Source organism: Anoplopoma fimbria, chromosome 2 (genome assembly GCF_027596085.1).
Source record: "Anoplopoma fimbria isolate UVic2021 breed Golden Eagle Sablefish chromosome 2, Afim_UVic_2022, whole genome shotgun sequence".
NCBI classification, from domain to species: Eukaryota; Metazoa; Chordata; class Actinopteri; order Perciformes; family Anoplopomatidae; genus Anoplopoma; species Anoplopoma fimbria.
Window position 1 is genome coordinate 912,313 of NC_072450.1, and position 16,716 is coordinate 929,028.

Sequence of the window (16,716 nt, forward strand, 5' to 3'; positions counted from 1 at the left end):
CAATTTATTTGAATAAACTCATGAAATTCATTTTTAATTCTAACTCTTTGAACAACTTGACACTGCTGAGCTGCATCTCAAATGAATCCTCAGGTCCTAGCTTTCAGACGATGTGCATCCCTATAAGAGTTATTATTAAAAAATACATAATAAATAATATTAAAAACAAGTAAAAAACAAACAAGAATTTCTCAGATTGATGATCTTCGGAATTTATGCAAATTAGATAAAGATAAAGAAAAAGCACCATTTTGAGACCATTACAGAACTGTTAAACATGAGATAATCTGACTTCATACAGTGCAGTTTTATCTCTTCAGCCTCTAAGGTTATTCAAATGAAATGATCTAAAGAGGAAACTGTAGGATTAAAGTGATCACAACTCATTTTGAATTAGAACTAATAAGGCTTTAAACAAACCTTTTCAAAGCTACAGGTGTGTTTTTGTTCTCTCTGTCTCCTGCGAATCGAGTTCAACAACCCAAAACTTCATTTAGTCAGAAAAGTTACAGAACCTCTTGTAGAGTTGTTTCTATCCAGTAAGTTACAAAACATATACGATACGTATAAAATAAAATAAACCTTTATATTTTATCTACTTTTATCATGTTTATTTAAATGGCACCAGTATAAAGCATGAAACAAGGCCACATACCACAGTATCTACAGCCCATACTGGTTTGTGATATCTGTCTATAGACAGGCCTTTAAAAAACAGGAACTAAAAACAAGAAATGTAAACTCTTCATCCAAATACGTCACTAAAGATCCAACATGTTCATATGAAGAAAATATTCTAAAATGATTTGATTATATGATTTTCATCTCCAGTTGATGAGGTACAGACGGATGGTGCTGGTGGTGTCTGCAAATACAGGAACGACTACGTCCTCAACTGTGCATAACTAAGAACCCAGGTAGCCACAAGATGGCGCTCCAACACCTCATGCATCACAAGCTCATTTGACTCAACAGTGTCGGGCTGCTAGAAGCCTTTCAGGTTTGAAGATTTTCATACATTTTTCCGCAGGTGGTAATTTGTGCTTGTTTAAAGGATCAATGTCCATTCCATAAGCACATTTCAATTGTAAAAAATATGAATCAACTCAAATCTCAAATCAAATTCCCTCAATATTTCATCAGCTGTCAATATTCTGACAGCTGTGGAGCTCAGCACAGCTTTTGAAATGGTCATCATTGGTTGTAGAAATCCAAGATAACATCAAACTGCATAAAAATGAACAGAACAATGCGTTTCATAAATCACCAAGTAAGATTGTAGTTTTTTCTTTTTTCTTTGATCATTTATGGTGGAATGTTTGTGTGTAGAAGGCGAGATAAGAGGCTGACCTCTATGCACACATTACCCAGCCATCACCCCTAAACTATGTTGGGAAGATCTGAGCCGAAGCTCTTGTTCTACGACTAAAAGCCATAATGCAAATATTTACAACATTCTTCAGCCTCTAAATCTTATCAACTGCATCCAGTGAAACCTGAGGAGGTCCTCTCACTGGACGCTGAGTCAGCTTTTGACAGGGCTGAATGGGGATATGTATCTACATGTTTATGCATATATTTAAAGCATTCATATACACCTCACCCAATACGTCACTTATGGTCACTATGGTACACAATCAAAGTATTGTTAGCTGTTAAGGCGGACCTGTTAGGGATGCCCAGTCAGTCCACTGTTATCTGCTCTGGTCATAGAGCCCCTCTCCATCATGCTTAAAACTTTACCATCAATAAGTGGAATTCATAGAGGTGGAGGAGATCATAGGTTATCTCAATATGCTGATGATTAATTGTTATATTCATCAGACCCTATTCTAAGTATTCCTTATATCATCCATGCTTTGAAGTGATTTGATACATTCTCTGGGTATTAACTGAATTAAAGTAAAAGACAATAGTACCCTGGTAATAATCTGTCTCTTCAAATAAAGGCTAATGCCACATTAACTCCAAATTCAATTCAATTCAATTCAGTTTATTTTGTATAGCCCAGAATCACAAATTACAAATTTGCCTCAGAGGGCTTTACAATCTGTGCACATGCGACATCCTCTGTCCTTCCCAAATGGATGGATGGATGATGTTTTCTGTAAAATGTTTTTGCGTTTTGACCCTCAGGTCCAAAGGATGAATGTGTGTGCTGTGCTCGGTTCCGAATGTGCGAATGTTGTTATTTTGTGCCTTCAAACCACAGGATATGATGAATGCCCATGTTTCTGAACCAAAATGTATTTCATCAATACGTGACATATCTGCAGAAATGCACAATGCCACATGGTTAACGTTGTGAAACGACTGGTTAGGTTTCAGCAACAAAATGTGGACATGAACAGCTATCTCCTGGGTCAAAGTCCTGTGTCTGTTTGACCCATCGGTGACCCTCCCATCTGTCCTTAGTGGACCTCTGTGCTTGTTATACTCGTTTTTACACCTCGTAACTTTCTATAACGGTCACTTCCTGTTCTACCTTTTTTCTAGTGACTGGGCTGCAATGCCAGACTCCCATTGGACGTTGTGTGGAAGTTCAGCTTAGTTGGGGGTCAAAGTTACATTTTCTTGAGCTTGAACTAGACAACAGGACTTTTTTAATCGCCAGGTTAATTATTGTGCTAGAGAAATAATAAAGTCAACTAGTTGAGCAAGTGAGAAACAAAAACTACAACATTACAAATAACACTGTTGAGTAAAAGTGGAAAAAAACCTTAAGATACCGCAGTGAAAAATCAAACAGTGAAGATAGATCACATCAGACACCCTCAGTGGAGAAACATCTGTATTTGAGTGCACGCTCAACACTTCTCCTCTGACTGAGAGTTTGCAGAAAATGTAAATTAATGCAGTGTGTCTTATTAAAATGCATCCAGTTAAAAAGAAAGGAAAATTTCCAGCGAGTGCTAATGCATGAAATTATAATTTTAAAGCTTCCCTTTGTAGTTTGCATTTCATCAGATGATGAAATGATTGTGACACGTTATTAGCGATTCATGTGAAGATAAGAGGGGAAACGGTACGCGGATGTTTCAGAATCATAACAGGAGAGTTTAACAGCTCCAGTCCTGTTGAAAGGAACTCTGCATGAAAAGACATGTTTCTTATATTTAACCACAGTGGAGACGTTGTTCTGTTATCGATGGAGTCCAACGCTCCAGCGGTGGATTCAGATCATCTTCCTGAACACAAAAGGATTCACAGAAGATGTGTTAAGTCACTGCTAAAGCAAATCACACATTTCCTCCTGATGTGATCACGAAGGAAGTATTTCAACTCAATGCTTCATTAAAGACAAGGAGACGAGGAACCAGGCCTGCACGATGCATCCGGTTAGCTTTGTGTCCGACTTTACCCTGACCTGTTCTGACGTCATGCACACCCTGATAGGAGAGCTGACTGGCTCTTAGTTTTGACAACAAACACCTGGTTTTCATATAAAGTGTTAATTCTTAATTAAAGTTTAAAAGATAAATGAATGTACGTGTAAATGTATTGAAGACTGCTGGAATCTGTCCCACTGGACTTGACTTTGATCTCGTATCTTCTGAGACGCCTGTTTCTGATCACAGCTGTACAGTAGCTTTTTTGTTCATATTGTTTGTTCTCACAGTTCTGATGAGAGGAGGAATCATCAGCCGACTGGTTTCCGGTTCAGGACTCGGTCTCAGACTCAATAATTCATGATTACAGAGGAGCGCTGAATTATTGAACTGAGCCGTGAGTCCGATGCTGACTCCCACTCTGTTACTCTGAGAGCTCTCCTCTGATCAGCTCCTCCTGTCTCACAGCAGCTGACTCAGATCTTCTGCTTTTTGTTCTAATGTTTTGCTTTTGTCTGTTTTCACCAGCAGCAGACTGGACCTCCACCCAGCAGACTGGACCTCCACCCAGCAGACTGGACCTCCACCCAGCAGACTGGATCTCCACCCAGCAGACTGGACCTCCACCCAGCAGCCCGACGTTAGTTTGAAACGATGGCGTTATTTTTGTGTTTTTTCGTTCTTAACCTACTGTTTTATATATATATATATATAATATATATATATTTTAAGAACGGTGTGGACTGTTTTATTATATATATATATAAATCAGTATGGGTAATGATATGTAACATATACTGTATGTATGTATATATGTATATGTATATGTATATATATATATACCCTGATCTGTTCTCTGACCTCCACCTGGCTGTGTTGCTGTTCTTTTGATGGAGGACGAACACGTTGACCTCCGCTGTTTTAAAGATATCAAACTAAATATATCTCTTAACAGTGGAGCTAACAGCTCAAATTCACTGTTTTCTATAAAAATCGTCTCTTTTTTGTTTTCACGCCTCGATGCTGTTTGTTTAAAAGTTTCTCTCATTTTATGTTTATTGTCAGGTCACATTATATTTAACTATTTTCAGAATAAGTTGGGCCTTTCACAAGTGCCATCATTTTGCACGTGTGTTGTATTATTAACATATAAGTACATGTTTAAATAAAATATGTCGTCTTTTATTAATTCATGTAAAGACCACATTTACACACTTAACAGGCTATATGCTAAGCATTATAGCTAGTGATGTAGAACTACATGTGAAGGAGTAGTCAAACAAACACAGGACAACCAGGAGACCTGTGTTCAAGTCTCACAGTGCTCCTGATTTATTCTGAAGTTACATTTTTTACGTTTTACTGATTTTAAAGACTTATTTAAAGCCAAACCGTGATGTTTCTCCTAAACAGAACTGAGTGGATTTGTTGCCGTTTCACAGTAACCATGTGACGTAAAATGACACATTAAAGCCTAAAGTGTGTTACCATGACGATGTCAATGAATCTATCGATGCACCTTTTACAGCATGAAAAATCATGCATGAATTTAATGTTTACAGTTTTGCACCAAAGCTTTTATTTATCATTTTTATCATCATTTCTAGTCTCATTTCTGCAGCTGCTTCTTTCCTATCACACTTTACTGAAGCGACTCACCTTTGACCTCTGACCTGAACTCACTAGAGTCCCAGAAAAAGGAAACCCACTCCACCATTACAGGTCTGACTTTTACCAGGTCGACGTGTTAAATGCAAAGTGCAGCTCCTCTGATCTGAGAGCAGTTTGAAGAAGAAGCAGGTGGACGTGGTCGTCGTTATGGAGACGAGTGAAGTGCGAGCGTTCCTGAGGCGTTTCACCGCGGGCGTAACCACGGCTGCCAACCGCTGCAGCTCTAAATAATCAGATATTCAGCTCTCTTATTCCATCTGAACTAATTAAAGGTGATGAAATCCGGAGCAATAAGCCCCGTTTTTAAATGTTCCAGGCACGGAGAAGCGTTCGGCGAAAAGGAAATTAGTGGAAGAAGATTTCCTGATGATGAAAAGGTAGAAAAGGGAGAAAGAGACACAGCAGTCAGGGTTCACTGAGAGGAGACATCTTCAGGAGAGTCCGAATCAAATGAAGAACATGCAACTATTCAATTATTGGTTCTTTATCATCTGAGTCTTTATTAACAGATTATTGTTTTCTCTATGAAATGTCAGAAAATAATGCACAATGTCCACCATCTAAGTAGCTTTATTATATTTACCATCCATAATCATTTTTACCAGGATTTCTTTTTTTTTTAAGCCACTTTCGGTGTCTCGTGTCAGCTGAAGTTCTATTTGTGGGTTCGATGGACGGGTCGGGTCTGTTCGGTGGTCGGTACGTCCGTGTTAAAGGTGCTTTAAAGTCTTGTGCACCATTTCAAGAATAATCTGTCTCACCACAAAGTCATTACGCCTCCTCAGAAGGTGAAACATCTGTCAGTTAAGATATGAGTTCTATGTGTTTAAACAGGGAGATTGTCACGTTCTTACCAGGTCTCTACATTAAACCCACTCCAGCTCCTCCTTTCATTCATTCATCAGGATGATGATTGGGGCGGGAGTTCTCCAATCAGAGGGTCGGTGGTTCGATACCCGGCTTCGGCAGTCGATGTGTCCTTGGGCAAGACACTTAACCCCAAGTTGCTCCTGAAGGCCATCGGTGTGGACTGATGATGAATGTTAGTTAGAGTCTGATGGTGGCACCTTGATGGTAGCCTGTCATCAGTGTGTGAATGGGTGAATGATATGTAACATACTACTGACTGTAAGTCGCTGTGGAGAAAAGCCTCTGCTACATGACTGTAATGTAATGTACTACATTTCTCAGTTCGACATCATTTAGGTTGCATTTTATTTGTTACTTTTGGTCCTTAAAAAGACTAAAAAAGAATCCAATGAATTAAAAGTCTTAAAAAGAAGAGTCAAATTACTAGCAGCCTCAAAGAACCAGGTAGCAAAGCATTCTGGGAAGTTTTAGGGAAATAATAATCAATTTAAATACAGGACCAAAAAAACTGCATGAATGAAATAACTCATTGGGCAAATATCATATAATTACACAAAAACGTTATAATTAAAGCAAGGATGAAAGCGTCTGCTAAATGACTCTAATGTAATGTAATGTAATGTAATGTATGTAATGTAATGTAATGTAATGTAATGTAATGTAATGTAATAATGTAATGTAATGTAATGTAATGTACTGTAATGTATGTAATATAATGTAATGTAATGTATGTAATGTAATGTAATGTAATGTAATAATGTAATGTAATGTAATGTAATGTACTGTAATGTAATGTAATGTAATGTAATGTAATGTATGTAATGTAATGTACTATAATGTAATGTAATGTAATGTAATGTACTAGTATGTAATGTACTATAATGTAATGTAATGTACTAGTATGTAATGTAATATAATGTAAATGTAATAATGTAATGTAATGTAATGTATGTAATGTGATGTACTGTAATGTAATGTATGTAATGTAATGTAATGTAATGTAATGTAATGTAATGTAATGTAATGTAATAATGTAATGTAATGTAATGTAATGTAATAATGTAATGTAATGTAGTGTAATGTAATGTAATGTAATGTAATATAATGTAATAATGTAATGTAATAATGTAATAATGTAATGTAATGTAATGTAATGTAATGTAATGTAATGTAATGTAATGTAATGTAATGTATGTAATGTAATGTAATGTAATGTAATGTAATGTAATGTAATGTAATGTAATGTAATGTAATGTAATGTAATGTAATGTAATGTAATGTAATGTAATGTAATGTAATGTAATGTAATGTAATGTAATGTGATGTAATATAATGTGATGTAATGTAATGTAATGTATGTAATGTGATGTACTGTAATGTAATGTATGTAATGTAATGTAATGTGATGTAATGTAATGTAATGTAATGTAATGTAATGTAATGTAATGTAATGTAATGTTATGTAATGTAATGTAATGTAATAATGTAATGTAATAATGTAATGTAATGTAATGTAATGTAATGTAATGTAATGTAATGTATGTAATGTAATGTAATGTAATGTAATGTAATGTATGTAATGTAATGTAATAATGTAATGTATTTAATGTATGTAATGATTATTACAGTAAGGTTTGAAACATGTGAAGGTCAGAGGTGAATATGATGGATCATTTCTATCTTCATTCCCTTGATGACCACATGAATGAACCTCCATGAGCTCATGTTCTCCAGAGTCACATCTGCATGAGCCTCCTCTCCAGATGTGCCTCCTCACCTGCATGAGCCTCCACCTGCATGAGCCTCCTCATGGAAACACCTGCATGAGCCTCCTCCACATGAGCCTCCACCTCCACCTGCATGAGCCTCCTCACACCTCCACCTGCATGAGCCTCCTCACACCTCCACCTGCATGAGCCTCCTCACAGCTCCACCTGCATGAGCCTCCTCACACCTCCACCTGCATGAGCCTCCTCACACCTCCACCTGCATGAGCCTCCTCACACCTCCACCTGCATGAGCCTCCTCACAGCTCCACCTGCATGAGCCTCCTCACACCTCCACCTGCATGAGCCTCCTCACACCTCCACCTGCATGAGCCTCCTCACCACCTGCATGAGCCTCCACCTGCATGAGCCTCCTCCACCTGCATGAGCCTCACCTCCACCTGCATGAGCCTCCTCACAGCTCCACCTGCATGAGCCTCCTCACCTCCACCTGCATGAGCCTCCTCACACATGAGCTCCACCTGCATGAGCCTCCTCCACCTCCACCTGCATGAGCCTCCTCCTCACACCTCCACCTGCATGAGCCTCCTCACACCTCCACCTGCATGAGCCTCCTCTCCACCTGCATGAGCCTCTCACCTGCATGAGCCTCCTCACACACCTGCATGAGCCTCCACCTGCAGCTTCTTCATAGTCTCAGCTGTGGGTTGAGTGTGTGGGCTCCTGGAGGACTCAGTGTGCAGTGAGGTCGATGCTGCCCGGCTCTCCACCTCCTCCTCACACCTCCACCTGCAGCTTCTTCATAGTCTCAGCTGTGGGTTGAGTGTGTGGGCTCCTGGAGGACTCAGTCCTCCTCCTTCCTCCTGGCTCTCCTCCGCTCTCCTCCGGCTCTCCTCCTCCTCCTCTGATAACGGGGTTCTGTCGGTGTTGGAGTGTCTATCCTCATTGTTGGTGCCTGTATGGAGTCTCCTCCCCCGCAGAGCGACCCGGGCAGGAGCGTCTCTGAGCCCGCGGTGCAGCTCCCGGAGACGCCGGTGAGGCTGCAGACTCTGCGGGGCGGAGAGCAGCACAGCCCCGCAGAGTCACGAGCATCCTCCCGCTGCAGCACAGGTGAGGACCGCTGCGGGATTTATCACACATTATACAACACTATATATATACACACATACACACTATATATATAACACACATTATACACTATATATACACACATATACACTATATATACACATACACACTATATATACACACATACACACTATATATACACACATACACACTATATATACACACATACACACTATATATACACACATATACACTATATATACACACTATACACTATATATACACACATACACACACATTAACACTATACACACATCTACACTATATATACACACATACACACTATATATATATATAACACACATCTACACTATATATACACACATACACACTATATATACACACATATACACTATATATACACACATATACACTATATATACACACATATACACTATATATACACACATATACACACATATACACACATTATACACTATATATACACACATATACACACATTATACACTATATATACACACATATAACACACATTATACACATATACACACATATAACACACATATACACTATATATACACACATTATACACTATATATACACACATATACACTATATATACACACATTATACACTATATATACACACACATATACACTATATATACACACATTATACACTATATACACATCTACATTTATATCACACATTATACACTATATATACACACATATATAACACACATATATATACACATATACACATCTACACTATAACACACATTATACACTATATATACACACATCTACACATCTACACTATAACACACATATATACACTATATATACACACATATAACACACATCTACACTACACTATAACACACACATTATACACTATATATACACACATACACTATATATACACATATACACTATAACACACATTATACACTATATATACACACATATATAATACACACATCTACACTATAACACACATTATATAACACACATATAACACTATAACACACATACACTATAACACACACATATAACACTATAACACACACACACTATAACACACATCTACACTATATACACATATAACACACATCTATACACACATATATAACACACATACACACTATATATTTACACTATAACACACATTAACATAACTATAACACACACATTACACTATAACACACATTTACACTATAACACACATACACACTATAACACACATATATATAACACACATACACTATATACTATATATATATATAACACACATCTACACTATAACACACATCTACACTATAACACACATTTACACTATAACACACATCTACACTATAACACACATTTACACTATAACACACATCTACACTATAACACACATTTACACTATAACACACATTTACACTATAACACACATTTACACTATAACACACATTTACACTATAACACACATTTACACTATAACACACATCATATAACACACATACACTATAACACACATCTACACTATAACACACATCTACACTATAACACACACATAACACTATAACACACATCTACACTATAACACACATCTACACTATAACACACATCTACACTATAACACACATCTACACATACACACACATTTACACTATAACACACATTAACACTATACACACATACAACACACATTTACACTATAACACACATTATACACTATAACACACATTACACTATAACACACACACACACTATAACACACACTACACTATAACACACACATACACTATACACACACACACACACACACACACATACACACATTAACACTATAACACACACATTTACACTCCAACACACACATTTACACTCCAACACACACATTTACACTCCTACACACACACACTACACACACACACACACACATTTACACTCCTACACACACATTTACACACACACACATTTACACTACTATACACACACTCACTATAACACACACACATACACACACATTTACACTCCTACACATTACACTATAACACACTACACTATAACACACACACACTATAACACACTCACTACAACACACATTTACACTATAACACACATTTACACTATAACACACACATTTACACTATACACACACATTTACACTCCTACACACACATTTACACACACACACACACTATACACACACATCTACACACACACACATCTACACTATAACACACATTAACACTATAACACACACACTACACACACACACACACATCCAACACACACATTTACACTCCTACACACACATTTACACTCCTACACACACACTCCTTACACACACACACACTCACACACACACACTCCTACACACACACTTACACACACACATTTACACTCCTACACACACACTCCTACACACACACACACACTACACACACATTTACACTCCTACACACACATTTACACTCCTACACACACACACACACACATTTACACTCCTACACACACACACACACACACACACACACACACACACACACACACACACACACACACACACACACACTGACAGCCGCTGACTGTTGATCTTTTTAAAGGTGCAGTGTTTCCTCCTTTGTTCTGGTTTCAGAGGTGTTTGTGTGTTGGTTGGTTGGTTGTTGAAGAACTTGACTGGTCTGCTCTTCATCCAGCTTCACAAGCTAAAATAAATCTGAAAACCTGCAATTATTTACAATAAGAACATTTCATAGACGTTTACATTTTTTTTTTTTAGCTATCCAAACTTGGCTGTGAGAAATGAATCATGAGAGATATGTTACACTAACACTAATGATCCATCCACCTGTTTTTACTTTATGCATATTTTCTATTTTGCACATAAAACACACTGATAAAAGCAACGACTCTGACTTGGTGAATAAATGAGGACGTATGTGACCTTTAGGTTCTTTACTGGATTCAGATCTTCAGATTCCTGGTTTCCATCAATAAATCCATGATGGTCGGGTCTTCTGCAGGTTTATGTGTGGACAGTTCTGAGACAGAAGACCTGAGGTTCTGGATGTTTTCCTGGTGGATAAACTGAGGAGAACCTGTAGGAATGATGGAGAACGTGAATCTCAGCAACGGAAATATTGTCTGCACATTGATAGACGACATAAAGAAAAGTCATATTTCCATTGTTTGAGGTTCGACTGGAGCTCTTTTTATCACCTCGTCTTTTTCTGCAAAGACTTAATGACACAGACCGTCTGTTTTTATATATGATACTTATATTCACACAACAGGAATGGAAGGAGAAAAACATTTATTCGTGTTTTATTTTTATGATTTTACTGGAATTTCAGTTCAAATATACATTTGTATGGAAACGTGTCTACATAAATATGTAAACGTCCAGCCGTCCACATACTTTTGGCCGTGAAGTGTGCCTTTATGATGGAGGAGGTCTTCATCTGAGGGTCGTTAGCATGTGATCGGTTGTGTGTGGTGGTGATTGATGCATTCTCAGAGGAGCTTCATGGACTTTCTTCTCCTCTGATCTTTGTTTTTTTCTGCTCTGCTGCAGAGCTGAAACCACGAATGGATTATTAAATAAAAATAACCAGCAGCAGTTTTAATAATCGATTAATTGTTATTTTTATGCCAAACGTTCTGTGGTTTTAGCTTCTCAAATGAGAGGATGTGCTGTTTTTCTTCATCATATGTGACTGAAGAGAAGATCTTTGGCTCTGGGAAGTTCTGATGAACATTCTCTCTATGTTTTAACATCTCATCCACTTCACAATTAATTAATTAAACAAAACACTGATACTCAATAGCATGGAGGGAGCTGCAGCTCTGCCTCACTGTTGGCATGCAGACTGGAGAGAGGATCCAGCTTCAATGAGTTTGTTACGTAACAGCTGTTCAAGGAGAAGGATGAAAAAAAAGAAGATGTCAGTGAATGTTTGAGCTGTGAGGAAGAGTGTGACTCTGATTCTGAGACGTTCAGTCAAAGCAGAGCGCCGTCACACCAGTAAATAATGAGCTGAGTAAAACTCCCCAGGGAGACAACAGAGGGTCGGAAGATGCATTCAAGTGCGCCTCGTAAACTCAAGGAGCTGTTGACAGTGTGAAGCTCCTGGTTGTCTTTGGGGTTAGACGTGGATGACCATCACGGCCTTCACGTGACTCAACAGATGAAGTCAGAGGGGCTGTTTGGATTTATTTACTCCAAAATATGATTTTAAAATAAGTAACGGTTTGGTTCATAAACAAATATTTTAAAGAAGCTGGTTGTCGAGGCTCAGAACTTTGATTCTGCTCCATGCACAGGGGTCTGCAGACGGATTCTCCTGTTTGGGGAAAATCATTTTCCGTTGGGCATCAAGTTCAAGATTACTTCCTGAGCTCTGATTTTGTTTTTGTCTTGTCAGTTTGTATTCATTTCCTGAAACATAACTTTATTTAAACATAAACTAAAGTAATAAAGGGCCCTACTATAAGACAGGGGCCACATGGTTATGTAATAATGCAACGTATCCTCATACAGAGGCTCCTATGATGTTTTACTACTCATTTTCCTACGTTTTACTACGAAAAGTCCAGCATACCTCTTTGATTTCTGGTAGTTGCATGACTTTTTTTAATAAACTTCTTTCTTTGCAGGAAACAACTTTAGGCAACAAAACGACGTAGTCAGATTTAGGAAAATATCTTGGTTTTGGTTAAAATAAGTAAAGAAGTTCAAGACAAATAAATCAAGATTGATGTTTTGTTTCACACGGGGAGTGAGCAGCGGTCTGCTGGGGGAAACATCTCCTGTTTGTTGCACTTTTAAGGTTAATTATATAAACAAATTTACAGTTAATCAAATTACCAAAAAAGCATGTGACACTCAGTGAAGGGTCTTTGTTGTAGCTCACTTCGCCCCGTTTGTAATCCAGCCTTGGTGGTTTTAAGCCTGAATGTAGATTTGGGTTTCTAAATGAGAACACTTCATCCTGAGTGGGCTTTCATTTTAAAAAGTGGTTGCTAAGTAACCAGGATTCAGCTTTTGGTTGCTCAACGTGAACATTTGGTTTCCATTTTTAGTCACGTTATGTTTTGAGTAGTTAAGATACTCTGCAGTTATACGTCAGAAAAATATGTTTCTGAATTTTTCAATCTGGATCAAAGATGTCGGGATACTTCTCCTCCGAAGCCTTCACAGATCTCCTCTCTGTTCCTCGTTTAGGTTCTTCTGGTTCTTTGTCAGCTGAGTCAACGAACACATTTGTTTGAGATGTTGACGGGTTAGTGGAACTTTTCTCTCCACGGTCAAACAGCTTCATATGCTTCGGCGAAGTAAATGTACCAACGCACTTCTGACTGTAACAGCAATATTTAAATATATAATTCATTCAAACAAATATTAGAAATGTATTAATTTTTTGGTGCAAAATATGCTGTTTATCCCTATTTTGTAGATGATAAAAAGCAGTTGACAAAAGACAAAAATTGGGGTTGCCAATTTCTCAGAACTCTTTGACATTATTATTGAGCCCTGATTACCTTTTTTTTGTAGTGGCTTACTGCCATCCGGTGTCAGCACATCCTACGTTAACTTTGTTCTGTACATATGTGCATATTTAATATTCAGGGTTACACAAACATACGTCGTCCATGTATTCTTTCTGGACTCACTAGCAGTCGCATAACCAGATATTAAGCCGACCACAAGGGAGGGCAAGTAACCGCCACATCGCCATGCTCAAGTTTACCTTTTTTGAATCATCTATAAGAGGAGAGGAGCGCTGAGAGCCTCAGCAGTGTGACGAGGTGCTGAGCGTAAACTCTGCACTGCAAGGCCTTTATTCTTCTGGTCACCAAGAGTTAAACAATTAAAAACCTTTTGGTAAAACGCTGCACTTCTCACCGTCACTTTACACCATGCCGTCCAATCACAGTGGAGGACCATAAAGACCAACCATCACGTCCTACATGTAGAAGACCTGAACGCCAACCACAGTGGAGGAGAGATGACCTCACAGGCCGGTGGTTCATCCTCCCTTCATGCTTCAGCCGCTCCTTCATCCAGACCGAGGACTCAACGACGTCTCAACCCAAACGTCTGAAAACAACCCGTGTCCTCAATTTAACAATAAACAAGCATTTAATTAGTTTCATAACGGTATTTTTTGTCATTTAATAACAACAATATGTCTAATAATAAGCCTTACAATAAAGCTAACTTATTAAGCACTCAAATTAGGATATTAAGTCATTTGACAAAAAACATTCTTTTGTTTATGCTCAACATATTGTTTCACATTTTGTCACTTTTTCAAATGTAATAAATAGATTTAATAAAACATTGATTGGTTACTTTAAGGAACCATGCAGATAAACATTGTTACAGAAGGAATGAACACATCTGTTGATCTTGGCTTCACACAGCTTTAGAAAAATATTAATATGTATATGTTTTGTGTTACACAGCTGAAACTCCCTGAGAGAAAATGTTCTGAACGTTTAAAAATAATCTCTTTGCCAAGTAGTAGCTCATCGTTCCAACAAATCTGTTCATTTAACAAAATGAACCAACAAAACACAGATTTATTCTGTGTTTCTGTCTGCAGAGAAACAGAAACAGTAAACCTGCAGCTGAACAGCTTCTCTCTGAAACAGACAGTAAACAGACAGTAAACAGACAGTAAAGAGACAGTCTGCCCAGCAGCTAAACACAGGTTCATCACCCAGAAGACGTGTGAATTAAATCTGTTGTTTTAATAATGAAAACAGCTGCACAGTGTTTAAAAGTGAAGAGGATGGAAACTTGTAGGAGACCGACCGCACTAATGCGATGGTTAGTTTGTCCAACGCAGTAAAACATGTCTGTCTGTGTTTTGTTACAGTTGACTGACAGAAAAACTTATCTCTCCACTGGGAGGTCAAAGGTCACATTTTAAAGACAGTGTTTGGAGTCTGAGGTTAAAGTTCTAAATCGTTCTGAACCTGTTTCATGTTTTAAAAACAGTCAGCAGAGGATCAGATGGACTGTTCAGTCAGTCTTACAATGATACACGTACTAGTTTATTTTAGTAACATGCACTGAACCAAATGTGGATTAATCCGCCTCGGAAAATAGTTCCCAACAAAGTCAATATTTCTTCCTGTTTGTTTGATAAAACAGCTTTTTTAGGAAATTACTGAACCTAAAAATGAAACAGAACGTGAGGACGCAGTGGGACTGATATACTGGTGAGACTGTCGTGTTGTTGGATCAAAAATAACAGTTAAATAATAATTTCCCACTATTGTGTGTAAGTGGGACCATGAATGCTAAGGTTAGATGTTCTAGTAAACCAGGAAATCCAAACATTCTGTCATGCAAAATTTGAAACACTATCAAAACTATAAAAGAAAAATCTAAATGGGTTTTGAAAAAAGTTTGTAATTTGTTAAAAGTGAGAATATATGAGACAAGTTGAAACAAATGACAAAGTGAACAACACTCACTCATGCACTCTCAGCTGACAATGGCGCCGTTTCTGACGGCCCTTGAAGGCATCACGAGTGAGTTATGTAAGAGGTGACGGGTTGGAAGGCACAGAGCGCTCAGTGTGTGAGAGTGACGGCCTTAAGAACAGGCCTGTGATCAGCTTTAGGGCTGAATCTAACCTGCTGACCCACATTCCTGCTGCCTGCAGGAGAACGGCAGCAGACTGATTCATCAGGCGGGAATATCTCAGAGACTCTGTGGACAACCGGCCCTGTGCACGGCTACTGGATCCAGATGTTTCATATCATATGAGGCTGTGTGATGAGACCTCTGACCTCGTCTCTCTTACCATTGTTATGCCGATGACACCCAGCTGGTCTTGTCATTTCCTCCCGGTGACACCCAAGTGGAGGCTGCATTGCTGCGTGCTTGGCTGACATCTCGAGGTGGATGGCGACACACCACCTGAAGCTCAACCTGGACAAAACCGAGCTACTGTTCCTCCCGGGGAAGGGCTGCCCGCACCGAGACCTGTCCATCACCATTGATGATGCCGTGGTGAC